The sequence below is a fragment of the Culex quinquefasciatus genome, chromosome 2 (assembly GCF_015732765.1).
Source record: "Culex quinquefasciatus strain JHB chromosome 2, VPISU_Cqui_1.0_pri_paternal, whole genome shotgun sequence".
NCBI lineage: Eukaryota > Metazoa > Arthropoda > Insecta > Diptera > Culicidae > Culex > Culex quinquefasciatus.
The window spans coordinates 161,467,692-161,488,240 of NC_051862.1; the positions used below are offsets into that span (position 1 = coordinate 161,467,692).

Consider the following 20,549-nt stretch of genomic DNA (forward strand, 5'->3'; position numbering starts at 1 on the left):
ATCTCCATGAATGGCCCTTTCACCAATGTGTTAAGTAAATTTGAATTCTTAAAAATTAAGGTTTAGTTCAAGCTTTTTAATGAAACCTTAAGAGATTGATAGAGATGTTTTTTTAAAATAAAAATAAAGATTTTTTCATATTTGATATCGACTATACGAAACAAATATTTTGTGGTTTGGTTGAGTGTTTTATAAGAATGCTGATATGATTAAAGTAGAGAACTGCAAAGATTGCAAAAATATAGGTATAAATAATAATACATAATTTTGCAAAGGACATTTTAAAAATAAAAATAAATTGTTGAAAATACAAGTGCCACAAAATGTTCAACAACCCCTCGAACTTGACCAGACCATGGCATTTGAATTTTCTACAAAAATACTGTATTTCCTGATTCAATGTTTGGCATAAAAGTTGTAATAAAATACTGACGTAAATTTTTTTGTTGCTATTTTGTATTTTGTTGGTTAATAAATTTGAACCACTTGATTGAAACCTTTAAAAAAAAAACGGTTGAAAAAAAATATTTTTTTTGGTGTCTAATATTTAAACGACGAATAAAAAAATACCTGAATTTTTGAAGAAAAAAAATCCAAGGTAAATGTTTTTTCGGTTTATGTATTGAAATATTTTTTTTCAGACAAAGATTTTTTTACATTTGGCCCGTAAGCTCATGTGAGCTTCAAATTTGGCCCGGCATTCAAAAACTTTGAGCACCCCTGAACTAAACGCACCAAAACGTTCATATATTATCAACGATTTCATTACTTCATATTGGACACTTAATCCTCTTCCAACATAGGGTCATTTACATAATCAACGACCGATTCCAAAAACAATGTTTCCGCCCGGGCTCGAACCGGGGACCTTCCGCGTGTGAAGCGGACGTGATAACCACTACACTACGGAAACTGATGATTAATGTAATTTTAAAAAGTTTGCGGTTCACGACAAATCATGTGGAAGCATAAGGTAATAATAGAAAAAAATACAGGATTTGAAAAAAATACAAAAATATGAAAAAAACCTGTAAGAAAAAGAAAACTATTCAAAAAACTAAGATAATAAAATATTTACTTATATACTAATCAAACATATTTTTAAATGTTGTTTTTTTGTTGACTTGAACATATTCTAGCACTCAAATCACCTGTTTCCGTAGTGTAGTGGTTATCACGTCCGCTTTACACGCGGAAGGTCCTCGGTTCGAAACCGGGCGGAAACATCATTTTTTGGCTGTTTAATTGAACATTATTTAAAAAATCAATAGCAAAAGCGCGTGCTTGAATGCAAGCAAAAATTATATTTAAGCAAAGCTACAAAAAAGTTTCCCAATTTTTTCGCATGAGATCGAAAGTTAAGGTTTTGATTTACGACATCTGAGCAGGATCTGTTGAGGTGATATTAAGATCAATTCTTTTTCGCATCTACCAAAATCTTTTTTTGAAATAACTTTACTAACATTTTTTCCAAACATGATTTTTTCAGTAAGGACCTATGGAATCTCTAAATGGATCAAATGGAACAAATCTGGAATAAATCCATGCAGTTAGTTCCGAGATTGATTCTAAGTAAATATGTGTACGTGAAGATAAGTCGAGGAGGTATGTTGAAGAACACCATTAGATTAAATTAGATTCAATCAGAACATCATTTTTCGAGTAATATTATAGCTTTTCTTCAGTGAGGAAGGCAAAACATAAAAATTCACTTACTGTTTTCTTCATTCAATTCATGTTACATAAGCAAATCTTATTTAAAAAAATGTTTCCGCCCGGGATCGAACCGGGGGCCTTTCGCGTGTTAGGCGGATGTGATAACCACTACACCACGGAAACAGTTGATATTTTAAATTTAAATTCTTCTTTGAAATAAGTATATAGTAAACAATTAGAACAATAAATAAATAACAGATAAAACTCCAATCCAAACTCACAATTACCACCAAAATTTTCCCAAATCTTCTTTCTTCTCGCAAACAAAAATTTGTCATTTCCCACCCCCAGCTGGCTGTCTTCACCAGGAAGGACATTATTTTGAAAACTTCTTCTCCGAAACTGAGACGGAGCGCGTCGCTCGCTCTCTACGTGATGTCCTGGCGTCTTGGGGCAAAATGCAAAGCCCCTGTACAACTTAGACGCACTCGGTCTAAGCACGGTCGCTCTTAAGACGATGCCGTCCCGCAGACACATGAGGTGGGGGTCAGAGTGAAAGATTATAAGAAAATTAGACACGAATGATATATTTACCTCAAGCCCGGGGTCCGGAAGCTGGCCGGGATTTTGCGAAGAATGGAGAGCAGCAAACTTCCATTATTTTGTCAGAAGCGAAGAAACCGACCGACCAGCCAAGATTACGAGAAATTAGGAAGTTGGCATTTCCTTATTTTTATTAATTATGATTAGCGAGAGGGGCTTCGTTATGGGGGGCGAATGATTTACGATCCAAAAAGGAACGGACCTTTCTCCAGTAGAAGCACTTTTCTGTGTTTCACGTCGCTGAGTTGGTCGCAGATTTGCGCTCTCCTGACACCGCACCGGAAGTTGCATTAGCAAATGGCGATCGGAACAGCATAATAATCGCTGGTTGGCTTGGCTTGGCTCCTTCATCATTTGCGATGCGAAGCAGAGAAAGCTATTTCTGTAAGATTTTGAGCTGAGGTGAAAGCAATAATCTTGATAATACACGATTTTCATCTTTCGTTGAGGAAAATTGCTTTCTTATAATGGCTTGTTGGGCGCCAACTTGACTCGAAGTGCTAGTTACAATTTGTCCAATTGATGTATTACTTTTTTCTTTAACTTAACCAGACATTGTAGATTTTATTGGAATCAGCTTAAAATTTGATGAGTTCGAGCCCAAATCTACGATTCTTTTCCACAAATTGAGCAAAGAAACCATTTGCTATAAGTGTAGTAAAAGTAATTACACTGCCATCAACTTGCAATTCACCTCACACAAAGCCAAGGATAATCTCAATTTTCATTCAATGCGTTATCAATCAGGATGGGATCCCTCTGACTGGTAAACCGCACCCATCATCTCCAAAGTATCACTTCAGCAGCTATTGCCTGATTCATCCATCGTGTGAGGACTTTCTTATCAATTTGAATATACATATAACACTGCTGGTGATACAGTGACGACGAGAAGTGCTGGGGAATCGGTTACCACCCCCTTCTGGTCCAATTTAATACGTTTCCTACCCGGGGCAAAATCGACCCAGATAAGCCGGATTAGAACCGGCATCCATTGAAGGTGAGTGATGAGTTTGGTCCCTGAGCCGTGATGCACGTTGACTGATTGAACGGATCGATTCGATGATGTCTTGACTGGTTCCACCGTCGTATGAAGCTGGGACTCCACCTGGAAGAGTGATTCGACCTTACAATTACAAGAACATAACCAAGAAAATCACGAAGCTGTTCATAAAAAAAATGTTTCCGCCCGGGATCGAACCGGGGGCCTTCCGCGTGTTAGGCGGATGTGATAACCACTACACCACGGAAACGGTTATATTAATTGTGTTTCTATTAACAAACATTGTAGTTAAAACTAATTTATGGCTCAAAAGTTTTTAAATTATAATTTTCAAAAAAAAAACTTTTTAAAATCAAGCGTTCCGTGGTGTAGTGGTTATCACATTCGCCTAACACGCGGAAGGCCCCCGGTTCGATCCCGGGCGGAAACAGATTTTTAAAATAATTTTGTGGCTATCGTCCCGCCCGTGTGGATCAATCGAACCGCGCACTGGACTCACAATCTGGAGGTCGCTGGTTCGAATCCCGCGGCGGGCGCTCTAAAATTCTTTGTTTTAATATGGGTATTCGGCGCCGTCGCTCCGTGCCATACTTTCATACACTTAGGAGCCCAGGGCGGCGAAGTCCTTGTAGATAAAAAGGAAGACACTAGTGGTAGGTACTAGCAATGGTGGCCGACAGCTATAAAGTCAACTTCGTTTTTGTGGCTATTGAACTATTTGCATTAAAAAAATTTCTCTAGAAGCACTGATACGTTGTTTTTTTTAATTTATTGAGGTGAACCTCACATGAATGCTTTAGCAGTTTGATTAATCTTTAAATAAAGCTTTTGTTTCATCCGATCATTTGCAGAACCAACGACGTCTTTCAAAAATGATGTTTCCGCCCGGGCTCGAACCGGGGACCTTCCGCGTGTGAAGCGGACGTGATAACCACTACACTACGGAAACAGTTGAAAAAATAAGTTTAAATTTGCTGATCTAATTCCCATAGGGGAAAATGGACAAAAATATATCAAATAAAAATTTATTTCACAACAAAAAAATACTTGTTGCATTGTTTGATAAACTTTCATTTAGGGGAGTTTGGGGTAATATGGACAGTGGGGGTAATTTGGACACCCCTTTAAAAATCACGTTTTCTTCGGATATAAAGTGAAAACGGAAATTTAAGTGATAAGGCTAGTACTAGTAATGGCCTAGGAGTATGAATAAACCAAAAAAGTTGGAATAGGTTAAGTAGTTTGGGTATAATATGTAAAAGATTCCAAAGGCCGGTTGGCCCCGCCTTAAGTTCTAATATTTGAGGGTTGGGAAATAAGGTTTTGCAGGGGTTATATGGCAAAAAAGAAGTCAATTTTTGTTTAAGGGGGTTGCTTGGACGATGCCTGAGATATGTACGTATAAAAATTGTGCATTTTATCCATTTTTTCATCAAAAATTGCAATTTTTGATAGAACATGCTATGGGGGTAATTTGGACATGGCTTGTGGGGTAATTTGGGCATACCTGAAAGTCTACCTGTAAGGTAAAAAAAGTAACTTTCATGGTTGGCTGAGTTTTTAAAGGGATTTTGTTAAATTTAGAGGGATTTAAAATGTCAAAACACTCAAAAAGGAATGTGGACAATGAGAACTTTCACAAAACCCCTTTTTTAATTTAGATAAATTTATTCCAATATTCGAATTGATGAAAATCTGATTACTGTACATTTGGCGTTCAACTAGACTCTAATGTTGATTGCTTTTAATTAATTTCTTTGACATTTCTAATTTCTATGCTGGTTTATAATATTATTTAAATTTGAAGGGCCACAGAATGTAAAATTAAAAAAAAATATGGATAGTTTCAGGTTAATTAGTTCTATATAAAGATTGATTTATATAAATCTAAACGATACCTTAATGACTAAAAACTATACTTGTGCCTAATCCAGAATCAATGTTTGAATCATTTCAGAAAGAATGAATAAATTATGTATATTACACTGAACAATTTGTTATCTTCCTATTGAAATATAGTTGTATCACAAAATCATTATTTAAACCTTTTATGAAATATTGTGAGCAAAACAACACTTCAAAATATAAAGCAATTATAAAACCAGGTTATCCTTCAAACATGCTCAAAAAATCAAATGTTAAACTTATTCTTCAACATGTGTCCAAATTACCCCACAAAAGGTGTCCATATTACCCCACAAGGTATGTCCATATTACCCCACAATGTATGTCCATATTACCCCACAAGGCATGTCCAAATTACCCCATAGGGGTGTTCATATTACCCCCACACAAAAATGTGGGGGTAATTTGGACACCTTTTAATTTTTGCGATAAAAATGGGTTTTTCATCAAAATTTATCGAAATGAATGACATTTTTCTATCAAATATGGTCTCTATTATCCTCTGGTGTCATCCACATTCCTTTAAAATATCCATACAGCCCGTGGCAGAGCAATTTCCTTAGGGTGTCCAAATTACCCCACACTCCCCTACATAGTTCATTGGATTTATCCATACACGCTGTATTTATATTAATAATTGTTGGTTTATCGTAAAACAAATTTTTAAAGTGCACCGTTTTCGGATAAATCCACCTAAACTAAACTTTTTTTTAACTTACATTTAAGTTAACCTTTCTGCAGTCACGCTAGTATACTATTTCGTCGCTGTCGTGCTATTTTGTCACGCGTGCATTTTGGGCCAAATTGACTTCAGCTCACAATGCCTCCCTTTTGACCTTCACAGATCCCCAAAATTTGATTTCAATCCTGAGATATTCCATAAAAACCGAAAAAACTCCGTGCATTTTTGTCACTTTTCATTTACGAAACAAGTTTAAATCTTTTCGTGCTATCTTGAAACACTTTGAAAATTGATGTAAGTGCGACAACTGGCCAAAGGGTTTTCAGGTCATAACGCGTTTGACATACGTACAAGTCTGACTACCGTAAACATTTGTATTTATAACTCGGCACTTCGGCAACCAAATTTAACTAAACTTAGGGACAATGCTCGGAACGGTTACCAAAACAAAACGTGTTCATTACTGTTTACATTGCGTGCTCTTGTTTTTGTATATTCAAGGACAAACATTAAAACGCGACAGCGACGAATTGCAACATTTTCTAACGAATGCACCAACAGTTTAGTTTGATCAATTGAGAAATCTTTTGTTTTATCCGGTCATTTGCATAAGCAACGCTGGCTTTCAAAATAGATGTTTCCGCCCGGGCTCGAACCGGGGACCTTCCGCGTGTTAAGCGGACGTGATAACCACTACACTACGGAAACAGTTGACTAAAATCTTTGAAAATTGCTGACTCAATTAAAGTAGGGAAAAATGCAAGGGTTTCCAGAAGCGTTTATTACTTGCCAGTCTGCCAATTAATTACTCAAATTACTGGTCCAAAATGATTAATTACATGAATTACTTAATTACTTTTAACTACGATAAAAAAAAACATTTAATTTAAATTTAAGTATTCATTTCTACGGCTCTGAACTAAATTATTTAGAAATAGCTCATTCGATAGCTCTTTCAAAAATTATCTGGATATTGTGAATTTCACGTATAATTTTTATTGAAAATAGCTACAGGCGATCAAACGTCAAAAATGCCCCCCACTAGAGGGCACTGAAACTTTGGGTGATGTTTACATAATATCTTACAGCGAGTTAATAGATTTGAAATTTGGAATTGTTTTATTTTACTATTAAATTGACATTAGTATTTACAGTGGACTCTCTGGCTGTCGATCTTCTCGATATCAATATTGCTCCAGCTGTCAATAAATTTTTCAGTCCCTTCAAGAAGATTGCTTTGATTTTTCGTTCTATAATTTGATAACTCCCTCTCTCGACGGTCCCTTCAATATCGACAACGAGAGAGTCCACTGTAATTATAAAATTTTCAGGAAAAAAATAAGAAGCTCAATTTATATGAACAATAACATTTGTTTTATGGCCAATTTAACCTGTGCATTATCTGATTTGAAATTCCATTATGTTTCACGTTTCAATCAACCGAACCCTTATCAATCAATTGCAAAAGAAGATTATCTAAGTTGACTTAGGTTTTTTGAGGTCGTGTTTGTCATAAAAGCAAAAAAAAAAAAAACTGTACTGTTTTACTCCAATAAAAATTAATTTTAATATAATTAATTATTAATTTGAAACTGTTTTCAGTTGCTAGTCGAATGCCATTAAGAGGCAGTATTTGTAGATTCTGCTCGGTTTGTTCTAGAGGTCGTATCGAGGTGCTCCGATTTGGATGAAACTTTCAGCGTTTGTTTGTCTATGCATGAGATGAACTCATGCCAAATATGAGCCCTCTACGACAAAGGGAAGTGGGGTAAAACGGGCATTGAAGTTTGTGGTCCAAAACACATGAAAAATCTTAAAATTGCTCACATTTCCGTAATACTTCATCAATTCCAACTCTCTAAGATGCATTCAAATGGTCTTTCGAAGCCCTTCAAAATGTGCTATAGACATCCAGGATTGGTTTAACTTTTTCTCATAGCTTTTGCAAATTACTGTTAAAAATGGATTTTTTTAAAACCTTAATATCTTTTTGCAACAGCCACCAACACCCATACTCCCATAGGTCAAAAGTTAGGGAATTTCATGGACTATAAGCTTACGGTATTAACTTTTTGGCCAATCGCAGTTTTTCTCATAGTTTTACGATTTTTCTAGAACAAACATTTTACAACGTTAGTTTTTGCCCTGTAGGCCAAGAAGACGGCACTTTTTGGTCTCAATTTTGTCATATTCGGAATCCTCGGTCAATTTCACGTAAGTTAGAAGTATTGGAGTTGTAATTTTGATTTAAAAAATAATTAAATAAAACATTTTTGAAAAAATAAATAGATCTTATTTACCCTATGATCAATACGTCAAATGCTGTATCAAGTAGGCGAAAACTTGTTTACCCCTAATCCGACAAAATTCTAAATAATATTTTAATTAATTCTAAATGCCATTTTTTCCAATCAAATTCAAAATTCCAACACCTCAATCTAATGTAAAATTTTCTGAGGATTCCGAATATGTCAAAATTGAGACCAAAAAGTGCCGCTATGGAGGCCTACAGAGCAAAAACTAACGTTGTAAAATGTTTGTTCTAGAAAAATCGTAAAACTATGAGAAAAACTGCGATTGGCCAAAAAGTTAATACCGTAGGCTTATAGTCCATGAAATTCCCTAACTTTTGACCTATGGGAGTATGGGTGTTGGAGGCTGTTGCCAAAAGTTATTAAGGTTTTAAAAAAATCCATTTTTAACAGTAATTTGCAAAAGCTATGAGAAAAAGTTAAACCAATCCTGGATGTCTATAGCACATTTTGAAGGGCTTCAAAAGACCATTTGAATGCATCTTAGAGAGTTGGAATTGATGAAGTATTACGGAAATGTGAGCAATTTTAAGATTTTTCATGTGTTTTGGACCACAAACTTCAATGCCCGTTTTACCCCACTTCCCTTTGTCGTAGAGGGCTCATATTTGGCATGAGTTCATCTCATGTATAGACAAACAAACGCTGAAAGTTTCATCCAAATCGGAGCACCTCGATACGACCTGTTTCACATCGGTGAAAAACTCGCTCTTAAAATAAAGAAGTTGTTTGAAAAAAAGGCCCCTGATTTTCGAGCCAAACATAAACTTTGACAAATATTTGCAGCGGTTCTTCATGAAAATTGTGAAATTCATCAAAATAACGTTAAGTTTTAAAATATTTTTCAAGCATTAGTTTGACATTACTTTGCATGGTTTTTTTCTCAAGCAAATTAAAAAAAAAAATTACTGAAAATACGGATCATGTAAAACGTGACATTTACATTGGATTTAATTTCTGCATCTGAATATTAGTCGATTTTAATTTCACTGAGTTTGATTTTTAACATTGAAACAATTTCTGCAGATTATGAAAAAATGTAAAAAAACATATTTTTATTGATTATTCAATGGCTATCACATGAAAACTTTGTTTTTATCAATGATAATTAAGTACATTTTGGTTTTTAATATTTCATCCACATAAACTTCAAACAATGTTGACTGCCTATTGCATAAAAAAATAATCAATTCTAATGTAGTTCTTGCAAAAAAAAAAAACATATTTTTAAAATAACCTTATAAAAATGAATAGATTTCGGATTCACAAAACATTTTTCACTGAGTAATATACCATGGCGTTGCCTTTTGTTGTTAATCAGCTTCGATAAACAACATGATAAAAATAATTTTTAGGAGAGTTTTAGGAGAGAACTGTGGTGATTCAGGCCTTCTACATAAAGAACCAGCCTTTTTAATCTTTGTGTTTCAATCTTATTTGAAATTAATTAAATACTGTTATAATAGATTATATATTAGGGTGTTTCAGCCAAACAAAAAGTTCCCAGATTACGGCAAACCGAGGTTCCCCTTGTAGAGGATACCCATAGCGACTCTCATGCCAAATATCAGCCCATTTGGTTGAGTATTGGCCTGTCCCCAGCGGTTTAAAGTTTACATGGAAATTACTATGGGATTTTTGTGCTTTTCGTTCAATCGTTCCTACAGGTCTGGGGACAACATGGATTCACTCAGAATAAAGACAGGTGTATAGGGGATGGTCCAATGAACACATTCCAGAAGGAATTAGGGTTGTCCATTCTGTCCCCAAGGTGCGCATTGGATCGACGTCCGGTGTCTCCAAAACCAACGATTCATCCATCGCATTTCCTTAGTATGCTAGGACGGCTTTGTGTAAACCACGACGCCCCATATCAGACGGTGAACACGTGGAGAGGCATCGATTGCATTATTATTACAAAATCATCATGCTACGTTATTTTGTAGAGTTGAAATCCTTACAGGAACATCAATAATTATAATTTTATTACTTTAAAGAATGTTTTTGAGCCAAAACTTGAGTGTATGCACTGCCACGTGTTCACCGTCTGATATGGGGCGTCGGGGGTTTCACCTAGCCGTCATAGCATACTAAGAAAATGCGATGCTTTTGAAGGATGAATCGTTGGTTTTGGAGACACCGGACGTCGATCCAATGCGCACCTTGGGGACTGAATGGACAACCCTAATTTCTTCTGGAATGTGTTCATTGGACCATTCCCTATACACCTGTCTTTATTCCGAGTGAATCCATGTTGTCCCCAGGCCTGTAGGAACGATTGAACGAAAAGCACAAAAATCCCATCCATGTAAATTTCAACTCGCTGGGGACAGGCCAATTCTCAACCAAATGGGCTGATATTTGGCATGAGAGTCCCTATGGGTATCCTCTACAAGAGGAACCTCGGTTTGCCGTGATCTGAGAACTTTTTTGTTTGGCTGAAACACCCTATTATATATAGAAAATAAATAGTTTCGTTGAAGAAGTACAATTAAAAAAAAAACAATTTCTTTAATTACTCAAAAATAACTTTAATTACCAATTAATTACTTTAAATTTCTCTAATTACCATGAGTTACTAAGTAATTGAAGAATAACCTAATTACCAGCTGAAAATCAAAGTAATTATTAATTACTTGCCAGTCTGAGGCCTTGCTGGAAACCCTTGGAAAAATGGTCCAAAAGATAACGAATAATAAATTGATTTCTCAAAAAATCGATTATGAAAATAAAGATAACCAATAAAAATTTAATTTCTCAAAAAAGCCATTATGCATTGTTTGCTAATGTTTTATTTACATTTTTATTTGGTTTTTCCATACACACTGTATTTATATAAATCATCGATTTCTTGTCGTAAAACAAATTTTTAAGTGCACCAATTTCAAGATAAATTCATCTAAATTTGGATTTTACGAAATGTTTGCATATTTTGTTTTTTTTACTGTGTACATAGTTGCCCAAATCTCAATTTTTTTTCGAACAGTCTCAAAATTGTCTATAGATATGTATAAGAAACATTTAAGATTGGAACTCTTGTTGCTGAGATATAGGCCAGAAAAAGAAAGAGATACAAAAAATGAGGTTATATTGCTATCCTTCAAAAAGCTTTTTTTCGCAAAAATCAAACATTAGGTGTATTTGTCTTAAAAACGGTGCACTTTATTAAAATTTCTTAAAAGTACTGTTCAATTTCGAATCCAATTTTGCCGCTAATAATGAAGTTGAAAAAATTCCAAACTTCATTTTTAAGTTTTGCAAAAAATATGTTTTAAAAATGTGACAAAACTGCCCTTGCTGTGTCATACAAACATCGTACATCTTTTTTTTATGCGAACCTCACATTTAAGTTAACTTTTCAGCAGTCGCGCTAGTATACTATTTGCATCATTTTTAAAAGATTTGCATCAACATTTTGACCAATTGAGAAATCTTTTGTTTCATCTGATCATTTGCATAACCGACGGAAGCTTTCAAAAATGATGTTTCCGCCCGGTCTCCAACCGGGGACCTTCCGCATGTGAAGCGGGCGTGATAACCACTACACTACGGAAACAGTTGACTAAAATCTTTGAAAATGCTGACCCAATTCACTTAGGGGAACATTCTAAAAAAACTTTTGTGGTTTTTTGTTTTGCACTTTCTTCTTAAGTTTTACATTTTTCATTACGATTTATTCAATCACGTTGTATTTATATGAAAAATTGTTTTTGACGTAAAGCAAATTTTGAAATCTGATTCTGCACCTAAAAGTTATATAAAAAAGTCAAAGTAGTTATGTCACAGACATAACCGGAATGGCGTAGACTTACGTAAAATTTAGATATGTGGACATGTGGGTTTTCCATATATTAATTTGAAGAATTAGCTATATATATTGGAAGGAACACCCATTCGAACGGCAAAGAGAGGAAAGAAAGAGACGAAGGAATTTTAGCGAGCCGAATGGGGGGAGGGGGAGAGGGGGCATAGGGGTTGGGGGCGAGAGCAGCCTCAGAAAGCTGTGCAATCTGTCGCCCCCGAAGACCAAAATTTGTTCCTGAAATTTAAATTCAAATTAGCCCGCTGCCTCGTCCCGGGTGGGACGAGGGCAACTCTTTCAACACTAGAATTTGATGAGACGTAAATCTTTCAGAAGCGCTCGCCGCGAATGCGACGAGCTAGTTGGATGTCCCGATTGTTTAACAACCAAGGCTTGACCCACGAGAGGCTTTTCGGCGGAAGGCAGCAGGCGCGCGCCTCATCTTGTTGATGCCTCGTCCCGGGTGGGACGAGGGATGGGGATTGAAGCACCTCCGAACCACAGCAACCACGAAAGATCCAAACGGTCCGGCCATCGAGAGGCAACTGGCTGACGGTGACGACGAGAAGGCGATGCGCACTTCTTTTCCAGTTCTGGTCCCTCTCTCCTGCTGCTGCTGCTCTGGTCTCTCTCCTGCTGCTGCTGCTCTGGGCTGAGCTTTCCTGCTGCTGCTGCTGCTGCTGCCGGTCCGACGTCTGAGACGTGAATGATGGAATGGGCTCTGGCGCACGTTCTTATGTATGATTTCGGCCCGCTACTTCCCTCCTTTTCGCGACCGACACTCGGTCGCGTTGCTCAGATGATTTTCCCCTCAAAATAGGTACTTGACATTCCCGTCCGTGAGTGGGAAGCGCTCATTTTGCTTGCAAAATCTCTGCATTTTGAAAACATTTTAAAACATTCAATTGTTTCAATAGTTAAACTATTTTGCCAACAATGAAAGTTTTATAGCAAATTGCTGAATAATTTTCGAATCGAATGGCACATAAATCGTGTCGATTCGATTAGAGGGAAGGAAGATATAAGCGTTTGACGGATGACGCAGTAATCCAGGGCCTTCGGCCCGGGTTTTTGGGAATGACACCCCAGTACCTTCGACAAAGACGTAAGTCTACGTCAAAAAATAGATTTATATTTTAAAGATTTTCAAAAATTATGATTTAAAAAAATGGCAACACTGCTAAATTAATTTGGCTTTTGTTGGGTCTTTGCTCACAAGTTGTATTGATCCTCTAAAGCACTGGTTCCCAAACAATATTGAATTTGTAAACATCAATAAAGAACAATTCAACTTTGTTACAAGATGGTTCACTGAAATAAAAAAATGTACCAAATTCCTAAATTCTAGGAATTTTGGCTCCTTTCCTTTTTTAGTAATCGGGTTTTTTGGATTACTTAATAAGGAAAGGAGGTAAAATTCCTAGAATTTAGGAATTTGGTACTTTTTTTTTATTTCAGTGTTAATTATCTCATTACTGCCACTATAAAAAATGTTTCCGCCCGGGATAGAACCGGGGGCCTTCCGCGTGTTAGGCGGATGTGATAACCACTACACCACGGAAACAGATATTTATTTTAGACAATCAATTTAGATCAAATCACATAATTACTGTGATTTTTAGAATCGATTAACTTCTAAGTGCTTGCCAAAATTCTAATTGTTCCGTTCCTACAAGCTAAACTCATGCCCAAAAACTTCCACGAAATACGTTCTACCTGAGAAGCAACCTTATCCGAAATGTCGTCCACTCATTAACCACCCGAACCCGGTGCTTCCAGGAAACTTCATCCCTTCGGGGGTGGATTGTCACACGGGTCTCTCGTGGCGACCTTGCATCCCCCGTGTGCAGCATCCGCTATGAAGCATGAAGCAAAACTTCGGAAAAAAATCTTTTTACTCTGCGTGTGTTGAGAATTGATCCTTTTTTTTCGTTGCTCTCCTCCAAGTCTGCTCCGAGCGGAAACCATCCTTCAAACCAACATAATTTATGAATCAATCGGCAAGTACTGACAAAGTGGACCACAAAAAAAAAAGTTCCAGGTAGATCCAGCATCCATCAGCATTACTCTGTGCTTTTTTTTGGGACTCGACACTTTGATTCTGGGCGGGCAACCGACGGAGGACGAAAGATTAAAATTCATCAACCCATCTAATGGCGAACGCCCACACATTCTTGCCTGACATAAAAATCCTACCAAAAAATCGGGAATTCATGACCGCGGTTGGTATTTTTGTAACTATTTTGGATTGCGTGCAGAAGGGATGGAACGGAACCACGAAACTGTGTGTTTGGTCCGGCCAGACTGCATGGCATCGGCCAGCGATAGAACCATCAACAGAATGAGAAAGACGCGAGACAAGACGGATGGAAGATGAATTATGATGATATTTGCTGGGTACTTGCGTCTCATGCCCCAAACGAAGTCCTCGAACGAAACATGAAAGAAAAAGGGTTCTCCCTTAAAGTTTCGTTGCTTTAAACCGTGAAGAAATCGGAGGCTTAATGGTTGTAATAGAAGGGAGGGACACCGCGGTGAAATTAATCATGCTGCAAAGGTTCTGGAGGTTGTTAATGAAGGTTGAAAATGTCAAAACTTTACCAGGTTTGGACACTTCCCTGACTAATAGCAATTTAAATCGGTGCTACGTACCGAAGCAAACTGAATTGCATGACTCAGAAAAAATATGATTTTACATTCGTTGTAACTTCAGTCTAATTGAAAATATACGATGAAAGAAGTTTTCTGGTGTAATTTTGAAGCAAATCTTACGAATTTGAACCTCAATCCATGGCGATTGACCAACCAATCGTGAGCTATCACGATTCGCGAGGAGCCAGTGATTGATCAGTTAGATTCACACAGCGATTCAAAAACTTCGTGAATTGCTTGACCTACTGTGCTCGTTGGCGACAGTCACACAGGAATGTGCTCAGAGGAAGAGGGAGAGCCGAAGAGAGAGAGAGAGAGAGAGAGAGAGAGAGAGAGAGAGAGTATAATCTTATCACCGATAATGGACGATAATCCATTTACTAAATCTGTCTAAAATCGACTTAATTAAACCCAATCACGTTAAATTTTCAAGGCCTTCATTAAGAATATATTTTTTGAAAAAAGTAGTAAGTTTCAAAGTATAAATACTCAAAATTGTTCACAAAATACCGTATTTTTAGAAAGTACTCAAATTTTCAATATAAATATCAAACGAAGCGACATTTTGTTTGCTTTTTTACTTCTTGACAGTATTTTTAGGAAAATACTAAAATTTTCACAAAATGCCGTATTTTTTCGAAAATATCCAAATTCTCGAAATTTGCAATATCAAGCGAAACAAAATTTTGTTTTTTCACTTCATTTAAGTTTTTTTAATACTGAAATTTTAAAAAATACCGTATTTTTTCGAAAATATTTAAATTTTCGAAACTTGCAATTTGGGTATCAAAAGTAGTGAAATTTGTTATGCATTCACAAAATGCCGTATTTTTTCGAAAGTACTTGAATTTTCATGATTTGCAATGTGAATATCAAACGAAGCAAAATTTGATGTGCATTTTCAGTTTATTATAGTTTTTTTTATGAAACACTTCAAATTCTCAAAATACTGTATTCTTTGAAATACCGTATTTTTTCGAAAGTTCTCAAATTGTCATGATTTGCAATATGGGCGAAATATCATGATTTGCAATATGGGCGAAATTTGATGTGCCTTTTTAAGATTATGAGATTTTTTTCATCAAACACTGAAATTTTTACAAAATACCGTATTTTTAGAAAAACATTAAATTTGCAACGGAAGCGGATTGCTCAAAATTTCCACAAAATGTCGTAAGTTTTTGCAAATGATCAAATTTCTATAACATGCAATATTTATGAGCATCAAACGAAGCAAACTTCAATATTGTAGGTTCGAAGCATGCAAGATTTTTCTTCGTTTGATACGCAGATTGATTATTTGAAAATTTTAATATTTCCGAAAATAGAGCAACTCTCTACGAAATCGGTCGATTTCGACCATTTTTATTTTTTGTATTCTTTGATTTGACTCAAACTTTGTGGGGGCCTTCCCTATGACCAAATAAGCTATTTTGCGTCATTGGTTCACCCATATAAGTCTCCATACAATTTTGGCTGCTGTCCATACAAAAATGGTATGTAAATATTCAAACAGCTGTAACTTTTAGTGAATTTTCTGATCAATTTGGTGTCTTCGGCAAAGTTGTAGGTATTGTTGAGGACTTTTGAGAAAAAAATATGTACACGAAAAAAAAATTGCAGATTTTTTTATCAACTTTTTTTCACTAAAACTCAATTTCCCAAAAAACGTTTTTTTTTATTTTTGAGATTTTTTGATATTTTTTGATATGACAAAAATCCTCAACTTTTGAGCCATAGAGAAACATGGTCAAAAAATTTGCCGCCGAGTTATGAATTTTTGAAAAATAGTGATTTTTGGAAAAAATCGAAGTTTCATGCAGAAACAAATTTGACATTATTTTTTAATGCAAAATTGAATTTGCAATCGAAAAGTACTTTACAGATTTTTTGATAAAGGACTCCGTTTTCAAGATATAGCTACCGAAAGTTTGATTTTAGCGAAATATTTGCAGTTTTTCATTTTTTTAAAATAGTGACCATGAGTAACCATTTCTAAAAATATTTTTTTTGAAAGGTTCAGAAAATTTGCTATAAAATTGTCTAAGAGACATTGAAGATTGGACCTCGTGGTGGCTCATTGCCATGTGGCGTCCTCTGATCGAGGGAGCCTTCTTAGTGTGCTTTGATTTTCCCCTATACATTTAGCTGGGACCATGAGAATTTCTGCGACGCCGGAATGAATCCGGTTCAAGGCAAGATCAGGGGCCTCGGATCGTCTTGCACCCTTCGGAGGAATTGTTCCCAGACCATCCCCTAGGACCCCATGGTATGCAAAAGTCGCCATTTGTTAACGGCTGACTTGTACAGAGCAATTTACCTAAATGCTCCAGTTTTACGGGTTAATTCCCATTTAAACTTGTTCCTGCTCAAGGCAAGCCAGTTTTCAACCAAATTGGCTGAAATTTTGGCCTGAGCCTCCATTTTGAGTAAACTTTTGGGCAATCTCATATAATTTTTGATTTGAGTAACTTTAATTTTTTTGACCCGGGCTAATCCGTATTGCAAATTTCGAAAATTTGAATATTTTCAAAAAAATTGTTATTTTGTGAAAAAATTTGTTATTTTGTGAACAATTTTGAGTATTGATACTTTGAAACATTTAAACAATATATATTCTTGGTGAAAACATCAATTTGGTTGAATTAAGTCGATTTTAGAAAGATTTAAAAAATGAGTTATCGTTCATTATCGACGATAAGATTATCGCCGATAGAATTATCGAAATAACGATAACGATAGATTATCGTTATCGTTCGTTAGACGATACAATTATCGACGATAATTTTATCAATCAACATCCTTGTTCGGTACTTGGCCATACTTTTTTTCAAATTTGACGTGACATTGCTGCTCAAAAGTGAACATTTGTGCTATGAATTTGGTTTACATCAATATTTTATTATAAATCAATTTGTGTGTGTGATCCAATACCCCCTGGCGTGCAGAACATGATAGGAATGTAGGGTAGTGTTCTAATATTGACCAAAATATGAGATCGATCCGACCTCTACAGCCAGAGTTGTTCAACTGTCTCATTGTAGACGCACTTGGCAGGAACAATGAGACAGCTGGGGAACAATGACCGTCATTATGAGACACTCTACAAAAATCAATACTTTTCTAGTAAAACATCATGTTTTTATATTGTTCCATTGCAGGTGACTTGCTTTGAACATTTTAAAGAAATTTTGCCAATATGAAACTTTAATTCACAAAAGTTATACTAAAAAGTATTTAAATATTGTAAAATCCATTTATTTTATAAATAACTTTATATTTCTAGTTAAATGAAGTTCAAACTCAATAAATATGCCAAAAATCACTTACAATTCATGTTTTGAAAGATTTCCATAGATTTTGAAAAGTTTAATGAAGAAAAATCAAAGTGTCTCATTGTTACCCATGGGCCGAAAAAAGTGGGTAACAATGTGACAGCCCTAGATTCTGTGTATATTATAAATTTTGGCCAAACTCAATAATAGGACATTGTAGCCCAACTCATGCCCTGTGAAATGATGAAACAAATTTGGAGAAATATTAGTTTTGTGTTAAAAGCAGCCTATGAGCGAAAATGTAATTTTTATTCATAATTTACTTTTACACCCCAGAATCAATCTTGTATGAATAACTTTGCAAGGGAGTGTCCATAACAAAAGCCACTATTACAGCAGACGTGTATATAGTAGACACATCTTTCCCCCAAATATGAGCCTGATTGGTTAAAACTACGACTTGTTAGAGCCATTTTATCATTGTTCCCCGTGTCTCATTGATGACTACTCTACCCTATAGTTTATATCAGACTTGGGTTCATCAGTCCATTGCAAATATTATTAAAAGTTTTTGTCAACACCAGAGAAAAACTCCTTGAAGCATAATTGAAACATTCTCAATGTATTTGTTATTTACAAATTTTATAAAAATGTACCATACAGTGATCCAAACAGCTTTCAAATCCTGTATAGCTTATCAACAAACGCAACAGTATCGGATTTATTCAACTCTCAATAGAATGCACTTTAGGCACCTTTCGAGCACGTGTCTACTGTACGAGTTCCTCGCAAAAGCTCCCGGACAAGAGCATCAAGTGCCATTAGAGATATGGGATTTAGTATTCACTGGACGGCTTCGTCGCTGGCGATAGTCCGTGTTCCCGGTAACTGGTCCTAGCCGGTGGCCAGTCCAAGAAGCGCCCAAGAGGAAATGCGTTAAATGTGTAACGGACTTTGGAACATACACAAACACCCAGTCGGTCCGATATCCTGGAGCTTGGTTGGCTGATCGCCACCACCATATGGCCATCCCGGGTCCGTTATTGACCAGGGAGTTGTAAAATTCCATCTGAAATGGACTTTTTCAGATTGCTCACAAAGGCGTAAGTGAACACGAACCGGAACGTTTTGTTTGGATCCATCTTCTGCACTGTTCTCACACAATCCGGCTGACACCTTTCACTCACCATTTTGGCATGGTGGTCACTTAATTCCAATTTTATTTATTTGTTTGATTCTATACTAATTAATTAGTCAAATTCTGTTTTACTTAAGATATATCTTCTGTTAAAAACGAAATAAATTCAAATCCACTGCAAAATTTTTCAATAACTTGTCAAAATCCGTCACCATGCAATTTTCGCCGGCATTCAATCAATGTGCACATTACGTTACGCCGCCGGGGGGTCTCCCCAGTGGAATTAGATTAAATCCCCGCGGCAGCAGGCGGAAGGAGCAATCCGCTGGGGGCGGATTCCGGACCTGCCCAGCGGTTCGGATCGATGAATCTAAATTATTCTGCATCAATTTCGAGCACGAAAAGCCCTCTCGCGCTCACTCGCTGCGTTTGTCAAGTCCGAGTGAGCTCGATGAAAGGCGCACTCGACTTGGGGGTTGACTTGACAGGAGTTTCTCTCTCTCTCTGATGTACCTGTACCTGTGCTGACTGGCTGGTATGATTAAATTCTTTGCACACCTGCCGAGCGTGAAGTCAAAAGCAAGTTCACACACACAGGTGCAATGCAATTAATTTGAATTCCTGGTGGCTATTGATACTGAAGGGTATTTTTTTTTTCCTCTCGCTTTCTTCACTTCACTGCTTGGCGGAAGATTAACGACAGTTATTGATGGATTTTGAGCGGGCGAGCCAATTTTGAGAGAGGTATAGAATACAATTTTTACTTGAAGGAATTCATTGAAAAACATTAACTGATGATACATACCACGGGGGTGTGGCGGCCAATTCCAAAATTCATTAATATCAATTTCCTTCAGATAGGGTAAATATATAAATTTTCGTCAAACTTTCAGCTTTTCGACATATTGTCGTCACTTCAACAGTTTGTCGCTATTCAAACAACATTGTTAATAGAGAGTAGTTTGTAATACTTTGAAATAGTTAAAAACACTTTATGAAAGTTTTAATTTATGTTCAAAGGTCTGATAAGCTGAACTGTAAGCCCTAACTTTTCATTTTTCATTTTGTAAAATGTCTGTTTCCGTGGTGTAGTGGTTATCACATCCGCCTAACACGCGGAAGGCCCCCGGTTCGATCCCGGGCGGAAACACTTTTTGTATTTTTGTTCTTTGTGTTACAACCCAGACTTGATTATTTAAAGTACATCTGGAATTCCAAAAAAAATCGGGTAATCGAAATCATGAATCGCATTCATAGCACCTAATTCGAGTTTAGCTACCTCTGATTGCCAGTGTCATCAACGAATGAATTTCTCAATATTTCATCAAAACCATATTGGATTACAAATTTTCAGGTCACCTTAGTAAAGCATTTCTTGGGGATGTCTAAAGACCCAAATTAAGGGGTTACATACATGTAAATTGACAAAAAAGTCTGAGGTTGTTGTGAGCACACACATAATTTAATTTAAAATCTGTTTTCAGGGCATGAACATATAAATTTTCATCTATTATCAAAACA

The 20,549-nt window shown here is 36.2% G+C and overlaps 10 non-coding genes across 10 annotated transcripts; 3 read left to right on the forward strand and 7 right to left on the reverse strand.

The window, feature by feature from the left end:
- Positions 1-840: 840 nt before the first annotated feature.
- Positions 841-913, reverse strand: Trnav-cac. Its single transcript has one exon. It is a non-coding gene; the product is annotated as a tRNA-Val (tRNA).
- Positions 914-1,153: 240 nt separating this feature from the next.
- On the forward strand, positions 1,154-1,226 carry Trnav-uac. Its single transcript has one exon. It is a non-coding gene; the product is annotated as a tRNA-Val (tRNA).
- Positions 1,227-1,766: 540 nt separating this feature from the next.
- Trnav-aac lies at positions 1,767-1,839 on the reverse strand. Its single transcript has one exon. It is a non-coding gene; the product is annotated as a tRNA-Val (tRNA).
- A 1,600-nt stretch (positions 1,840-3,439) lies between these two features.
- Trnav-aac lies at positions 3,440-3,512 on the reverse strand. The gene has a single exon. It is a non-coding gene; the product is annotated as a tRNA-Val (tRNA).
- A 108-nt stretch (positions 3,513-3,620) lies between these two features.
- On the forward strand, positions 3,621-3,692 carry Trnav-aac. Its single transcript has one exon. It is a non-coding gene; the product is annotated as a tRNA-Val (tRNA).
- Positions 3,693-4,138: 446 nt separating this feature from the next.
- Trnav-cac lies at positions 4,139-4,211 on the reverse strand. Its single transcript has one exon. It is a non-coding gene; the product is annotated as a tRNA-Val (tRNA).
- Positions 4,212-6,484: 2,273 nt separating this feature from the next.
- Positions 6,485-6,557, reverse strand: Trnav-aac. The gene has a single exon. It is a non-coding gene; the product is annotated as a tRNA-Val (tRNA).
- A 5,087-nt stretch (positions 6,558-11,644) lies between these two features.
- On the reverse strand, positions 11,645-11,717 carry Trnav-cac. The gene has a single exon. It is a non-coding gene; the product is annotated as a tRNA-Val (tRNA).
- Positions 11,718-13,454: 1,737 nt separating this feature from the next.
- On the reverse strand, positions 13,455-13,527 carry Trnav-aac. Its single transcript has one exon. It is a non-coding gene; the product is annotated as a tRNA-Val (tRNA).
- A 6,578-nt stretch (positions 13,528-20,105) lies between these two features.
- Positions 20,106-20,178, forward strand: Trnav-aac. The gene has a single exon. It is a non-coding gene; the product is annotated as a tRNA-Val (tRNA).
- The last annotated feature ends 371 nt before the right edge of the window (positions 20,179-20,549 follow it).